The following is an 8215-nucleotide window of genomic DNA, read 5'->3' as shown; positions in this document are numbered from 1 at the left end:
CTGCTTCATATATATACAAATATGTACCTATGGTGTACAGCCAAATAGACAGAATTATAGCTTATCGTAGCAGAAATTGCAGCAGAATAGATTTATTATCCTTAATTTGAACAATCAAAAAGTGAATATAACAGAAGAATATATATTAATTTTTTGTTTTAAAATCCTATTTTTGAATATTATAGTGGCCTTTGTTCCCCAAAATAACTAACACAATTACAGTATTAGTTCTAAAGATTTTTCTTAGATTTGAAATTGCAGCCAGTGTTGGCAGAACCTGAAAGTCTTTGAAATTCTGCTTTATTCCTTCACAATCAGCCTATAGCCATAGATAAAAAATATCCATTTTATCTCTGATTGCCGTAGCCAGGGCTCTATAGTTAATGTTCTGATTTCCCAGCAGGGACACATTATTGGAAGTTGTGCTTCAGGGTGTCCCTTTTTTTCTTACACATACTACTGGTTGACCCACTTCAGCTCACAGTAAAAAAGCTGCTCCTCAGCCCTCAGCCACATGGCAAAAGCATTACAATATTATGTTTAGGCAATGATGATCATCAAATTTCATAGTCATATGGTTGCCCATCCCAGCACCAGCCTCCCCCATCCTTTGCGCCAAAGGACGCAATTAACTTGAAGAGAGTAAAATACAACCTGATTGTTAAGCGACCCCCCGAGCCCCTACAAAACAAAACAAACAAACAAAAAAAACAGCAAAAAAACCAATCCCCAAACCTTTTCAAAACAATGAGTATCATTTATACAGTGCATGCCATCGTGTATGCCATACTAGGGAATTAGCTGTAGTTTCAAATAAAAGCCATCTAGTAATAGCACAAGAAGAAGCAAAAGAATAATGACAGAAAGGGAAGCTTTTGGTTAGAGATAAGTGAACAAAATCAAGGACAGGAGATTCTTTGATTAAAGCCAAGAATACGAGTGTGGGGGTGTGTGTGAGAGAGAGAGAGTGTGTGTGTGTGTGCACGTGTGTGCATGTATGTGTGTGGGTGTGTGTGAGTGAGAAAAAAAGGGAAGGAGGGAGAGAAGGAGTAGTATCCAAACACCATAAAAAGGTGTGTACAGTAAAGTCTAAATTCTGGAAACTATAGTTTGAGAGAGCCAAGAATATCACGCAAAAATGAGATAATTTGCAGATTTGGTTTCCTTGAGGCTTTTAGAGGAGGGATGGAAATGTTATTGGCCAGAGAACAAGAGAATAAGGATGTAGGAAAGAGAATGGCTGCCTGCTGGGTGCTTCCCAGGCAGAAGAATTCTCAAAGACATTTTTAAGAGCATGAGCTTCATGGTTCTTGATTTCTTTTTTTTTTTTTTAAAGATTTTATTTATTTATTTGACAGAGAGAGACCACAAGTAGGCAGAGAGGCAGGCAGAGAGAGAGGAGGAAGCAGGCTCCCTGCAGAGCAGAGAGCCTGATGTGGGGCTCCATCCCAGGACCCTGAGATCATGACCTGAGCCAAAGGCAGAGGCTTAACCCACTGAGCCACCCAGGTGCCCCATGGTTTTTGATTTCTGTTTCACCTGCAATCATGAAAGGCCAATGACATTTTGGAATCTTTGCACATACTTAATTACATATAACATCTTCTGTTAAATTTTTGTGATAGTCTAAGGAAGAGTTAGAAGAAAGATAAAGAAAATCACTAGATTCAACTAGAAAAAAAAGGTGTATTATTACATGTTTTTGTAATGGGTTTCCTGAGGTATTGATTTCTCTTCTAACTATTATTTTACTCCTCACTTTTAATCTCCAAGTTGAACTTTTTCTTCTGTCTACTGGAGTGAGATTAAATGAAAGTTGGACAAATCTAATTGTCAATATTATATTTCTGTGGGTATGAAAGCTGACTGTAGCATCTCTTCTAAAATGAAATAATCATTGTCTCACCATGAGCAGGACATTGTGATAGACACAAGGCAAGAGTATTCAGGAGATTATAAAGTTTGAAATTCCTGATTTAGTTGAAAATCAAAAAACCAGTAGAGTCTCTACATATACTTCCCCTGAGGCAGCTACTTCATTTTTTTAATGTTTTATTTTATTTGTTAGTTCCAGCTAGTTAACATACAATGTACTATTAGTTTCAGGAGTAGAATTTAGTGATTCATTACTTCCATATAACACCCAGTGCTCATCCCAGATGCCTTCCCTAATATTAACCCAGCATCCATTTAGCCCATCCCCCACCCAAAAAACTCTTTCCATCAACCTCAGTTTGTTCTCTATAGCTTAAGAGTCTCTTATGGTTTGCTTCCCTCCCTTTTTTTTTTTTTTTGCCTTCCCCATGTTCATCTGTTTTGTTTCTTAAATTCCACATATGAATGAAATCATATGATATTTGTCTCTCTCTGACTTGCTTTGCTTAGCATAAAACTCTCTAGCTCCATCCACATTGTTGTAAATGGCAAGATTCCATTCTATTTTTTTGTGGCTGAGTAATATTCCATTGTATGTGTGTCTGTGTGTGTGTGTCTGTGTGTGTACATACCACTTCTTTTTTATCCAATCATCAGTCAGTGGACATTTGGGGTCTTTCTATAATTTGGCTACTGTTTTTTGTTTTTTGTTTTTTTTTTTAAAGATTTTATTTATTTACTTATTTGACAGAGAAATAGAGCCAGAGGGCACAAGTGGAGTGACTGGCAGAGGGAGAGGGAGAAGCAGGCTCCCCACTGAGCAGGGAACCCAATGCAGGGCTCGATCCCAGGACTCTGGGATCACAACCCAAGCCGAAGGCAGACACTTAACAGACCGAGCCACCCAGTTACCCCAATATAATTTAGCTACTATAGGTATCTAAGTACACATCTTTCTTCAAATCAGTATTTTTGTATCTTTTGGGTAAACACGTAGTAGTTCAATTGCCGGGTCGTAGGATAGTTCTGTATTTAACTTTTTGTGGAACCTCCTCCATACTATTTGCCAGAGTATCTGCACCAGTTTGCATTCCCACTAACAGTTTGAGAGTGTTCCCCTTTCTCCACATTGTCACCAATGTCTTCTGTTTCCTGTGTTGTAAATATTAGTGATCCCGACAGGTGTGAGGTGGTATCTTAATGTAGTTCTTTTTTTTTTTTTTTAAAGATTTTATTTAACCATTTGACACAGAGAGAGAGTGTACAAGAAGGCCTAGATGTAGGCAGAGAGAAAAAGGAGAAATAGGCTCCCTGCAGAGCAGAGAACCTGATGTAAGTCTTGATCCAGGACCCTGGGATCATGACCTCAGCCAAAGGCAAATACTTAGCCATCTGAGCTGCCCAGATGCACCTCAGTATAATTTTGATTTGAATTTCCTTGATGGTGAGTGATGTTGAACCGGTTTTCATCTGTCTCTTAGCCCTCTGGATGTCTTTTTTGGAAAAATGTCTGTTCATATCTTTTCCCATTTTTTAAACTGGATTATTTGGTTATTTGGGTGTTGCATTTGATAAATTCTTTATAGATTTTGGATACTAACCCTTTATCAGATAGGTCATTTGAAAATATCTTCTCCCATTCTGTAGGTTGCCCCTTAGTTTTGTTGGTTGTTTCCCTGGCTGTGCAGAGGATTTTTATCTTGATGAAGTTACAATAGTTCATTTTTGCTTTTGTTTCCCTTATCTCAGGAGACATGTCTAGTAAGAAGTTGCTATGGCTGAGGTCAAAGAGGTTGCTGCTTTTATTCTGCTGTAGGATTTTGATGGTGTCCTGTCTCACATTAGGTCTCTCATCAACTTTGAATTTATTTTTGTGTATGGTGTAAGAAAGTGGTTCAGTTTCATTCTTCTATATCTTGCTGTCCAGTTTTCCCAACACCATTTGTTGAAGAGACTGTCTTTTTTCCATTGGATATTATTTTGTGCTTTGTCATAGTTGACATATAGCTATGTGTCCATTCCTGTGTTTTCTATTATGTTTCATTGATCTGTGTGTCTGCTTTTATGCCGATACCATACTGTCTTGATGACTAGAACTTTGTAATTTACTTTGAGTCCAGAGTTGTGATGCATCCAGCTTTGCTTTTGTTTTTCAAGATTGCTTTAGCTATTTGGGGTCTTTTGTGGTTCCATAACAATTTTAGGATTGTTCTAGCCCTGTGAAAAATGCTGGTGGTAAAAAAAAAAAAAAAAAATTAAATGCTGGTGGTATTTTGATAGGGATTGCACTAAATGTGTAGATTACTTTGGATAGTATAGACATTTTTATAATATTTTTTCTTCCAATTCATGAACATGGATGTTTTTCCATTTCTTTGTGTCATCTTCAATTTTTCTTTTCATCAGTGTTCTTCAGTTTTTAGAGTACAGATCTTTCATCTCTTTGGTTAGGTTTATTTGTAAATATCTTTTTGTTTTTGGTACAGTTGTAAACAGGATTGATGCCTTGATTTCATTTTCTGCCACGTCATTATTGGTATACAAAAATGCAGATTTCTGTACATTGATTTTGTATTCTGCAACTTCATGTATCAATTCTAGCAATTTTGGGGTGGAGTCTTTTGGATTTTCTGTATCGAGTACCATGTCTATTATAAATAGTGAAAATTTGACTTTTTCCTTGCTGATTTGGATGCCTTTTATTCCTTATTGTTGTTTCATTGCTGAATCTAGAACTTAAAGTACTGTACTATCTTAAATAACAATGGTGAGAGTGGACATCCCAGTCTTCTTCCTGACCTTGGTAGAAAAGCTCTCAGTTTTTCCCCATTGATATTAGCTGTGGGTCTTTCGAATATCCTTTATGATGTTAAGGTATGTTCCTTCTATCCCTACTTTGTTGAGGGTTTTTATCAAGAACAGTTGCTCTATTTTGTCAATGGTTTTTCTACATCAATTGAGAGGATCATATGGTTCTTATCCTTTCTTTATTAATGTGGCATATCACATTGATTGATTTGTGAATATTGAACCACCCTCACAACCCAGGAATAAATCCCACTTGGCTGTGCTGAACAATTCTTTTAATATACTGTTGGATTCGATGAAGCAGCTACATTCCTGTTTTTCAGGTAAACCTTTACTATATAAATATGTCTGTGGCATATTAATTCTTATAGAAAAGTAATATATTATCCTGCTTACATATTACCCATTCAAATGAATGATAAAAATTATTCTTTAATTTAAGCCTGATATGGCTTAAATAAGCATCTTTGTTAAATCCAAGTTGAAATTTTCTTAAAGTCCTCATTAATGTTCTGTCACTTCTCCCAGATTGTCCCCTTTGTCTGTCTTTTGAGCCACAGGGAAGCTGAAAGAAAATTCATTAGGATTTTTTAAATTCTTATGTTCTATATGAATAGCCTATTTTACCCATATGGAAAATTATTTTCAGAACAAGAGTAACTTATTTCATACCCACTGAAGTTGAAAAATATTACTTTGGTAGTTTGCAGAAACCACAGAAATACCAGCAGTATGAAGTATTAAAATAATTACAGTTATTTTAGAAGTTATGAGTTTTTTATTGATTATAATAATGGATTGAGGTGAGGGCATTTTCTTTGTACCCTAAGAGGCTTCAACATATAATGAGGTATAATATTAAGAAACAGTCATTTAAGGAAACAATTTCTCACTATAGAAAATAAGGCTCTGTTATTAAAATTATGTAAGATACTGAAAGAGTCTTTTTTCCAGTAATATGATTGTTAATCAATTTCTGGTAAAAGAATGGATTAATATTAGTTGTTCCCATTTTTTCTCACTTGTTTCTAGATAGTTTTAAGCACTTAGAATTCATTTTCTCTTTTTTAAAAAGTCATCTGAGTGTATTGGTTTGCCCTTCTGGATCACAGAGCATATCTGTGGGCTTATAGGCAATTCCTTGCCAAAGAATTTCCAGTATTATTCTTCATTCCACAGGAGACTGGACCTTTCTTGATCTCACATCTTCTATTAACCATTATATGTGGCATTACATTTTAATGAAACCCCTGGATTGAGAACGTGAGCCCTTTTAATTCTAAGTGCTTTCTGACTGGGAAGTGAAGGGACACTTAACGACTAGAACTGGAGTGTGAAATTACAACCGACGTTTCATGAATTCAGCCTTCTCCTTTCCATAAGCTTACTCCCCTGAACAACCACCTTGGAGGAATCCCTTTCACCTTCAAGTTGCCTGTGCATTCATGATCTCTTTCTTTGCCTTCACCTGAAAACATGGTCTTAGGGAAAAAGAACAATATTCAGAATTTAAACAACAATAGGCAGTATTCATTAACTCATGATAGTATTGACATATGAAATAAGTAACACTTTTCCTCAAGTTTTTCTTTATGAAAGCTAAAGTTTAAGCTAAATTAGATATAAATGAGACAAGTAGTAAAGTTTAAAATATCAATATTGAACTCTGCCTCTGAAACTAATAATACACTATATGTTAATTAATTGAATTTGAATAAAAACAAAAAAATCAATCATTGAAGGATATTTGTATTTTAACAATGACATCACATCGTGATCAAGCATTAATGTCACCAAGTTATCATTCTAAGTTCTAGTAAATCCTCAAAACTATGATTTTCAATTAGGGACACATTAAAATGATATTAACAATAGTGGAGAGTCAGATCATCTTCTCTGACTAGAATATGTCTCTGAGAATATTATAGATAGAAACCACGGACCATTTGAGTATAATAGAGTATCACAACTTTTCTTGAGTCTTGAAATGTTTAAACATTCATTCATTCATACATTCATTCACATAAACAAGGATGACAACAACAACGTAAAAGATTACTCTTCAAGGCACTGAATTAAGTACCCAAAAGAAACATTGTTCTTGCATTCATAGAACTTATTTTCTAACAAGAGAGCAAACAGTAAACAAAGACTACAGAATTAATGTGATTGAGAATATACTATAAAGGTAAAATACATAATGCTATGATAATTGTATTTATCAGCATTACATAAACAGGATTCCTTAGGTTATACCTGTACTGAAGATGAAGTAGGATTTTCCTAGGTAAAGGCAGCTGAACCTCAAAGCAGACATAAAAGCTTTACTGCCCATGGCCTGGGGTAGTTTGCAGATAGAAATGTAACAAAATACAGTGATTGGTGACTTCCAAATTGCATTGGTTCTTAATGCTTCGCAGTGGTCCATATACCTCTTAAAAGACTCTTAAGTCCATCTTCATTCATTCATTCATTCATTCTTTCATTTATTTTACATGCTCTCTTATTTTCTTTTCTTTTTTTTTTTTTTTTTTTTTTTTCTGGGAGAAAGGAGAGCAGTGGAGGGCTCAGGCCTCCTCGCTTCCCAAGAGCAACTCCCCACCCACTGCGTTTCCGACCCACAGCAGCCATCAGACCCGCATCCCAGGGCAGACGAGGCCCCAGGCTGGCCCCAGGCTGGCCCCAGGCTTCCACCTGGGGAAAGCGGTGCCCAGAGTGTCCAAGCTCTGCCCAGCCCCCCCACTACACCCATTTCCTGGGCCACCTGGAAACAGCCCTGTGCTTGGAACAGAGAGAGGGTCAAACCCACAGCCCTGCCCTCTAAGGGCCTCCAGACAAGGCAGGAAAACCAGGAATGCTAACGAGAAAGAAGGCGACCAAGGACCACTGAGGCCCAGGGAGCTGAACTCAGGACCCAAAATGGCTGCTTCTCAACACGATGCTTTTCCACCTTCTCTCACCTGACAGTAAAAAGCAAACTCCAGGACCAAACACGCTAGGACAGAACCCACGTCCTTCCGTTTCCTAGGCTATGTCCTAAAGACTTCACTCCTCTGTGCTTCCAAATGGGAACCTTACACATCTAACTCACGGGGTTGTCTGGAAAGGTCATGACTGCAACAGCATGAGGCATGGTGATCACCTGGGAAAGCCCGCAGTCACTATTACCTTTCTTTTTCCTCCCTGTGTCCCCAGGACCTGAAACTGAGAGCCACGAGTCAGTCAGTCACGTGTCCCTGGAGCTGCGATGGCACCGGAATGGAGCCTGTAAGTCACGGCCAGACTAACAAGCCACGAACAGTGCCTGCTCTCTTATTTTCTTCTCACATTTCTTTAATGTGAGTTCTTCTGGAATTATTATACCAATCTGTCATTATGTTTAGATGTGGATCTAAAATAATGTGAATTAATTAAACCAAGAACTCTAAGCCCTACAGTTTTTCTCTGTACCCTGCTGCCTTCTACCATTCAGCCTGTGGTGTCCACTGAGAGGGAAAGTATGTGTGACTGAGAGGAGAAGAAGACATGGCTT

General features: G+C 37.3%; 1 non-coding gene across 1 annotated transcript; it reads right to left on the bottom strand.

Annotated features, from left to right (window-relative positions):
- Nucleotides 1-7866: 7866 nt before the first annotated feature.
- On the bottom strand, nt 7867-7989 carry LOC122890818. The gene has a single exon (XR_006381239.1). It is a non-coding gene; the product is annotated as a small nucleolar RNA SNORA54 (small nucleolar RNA).
- Nucleotides 7990-8215: the final 226 nt, after the last annotated feature.

Source organism: Neovison vison, chromosome 11 (assembly GCF_020171115.1).
Source record: "Neovison vison isolate M4711 chromosome 11, ASM_NN_V1, whole genome shotgun sequence".
NCBI lineage: Eukaryota > Metazoa > Chordata > Mammalia > Carnivora > Mustelidae > Neogale > Neogale vison.
This window is presented reverse-complemented; position numbering and strand designations above follow the sequence as displayed.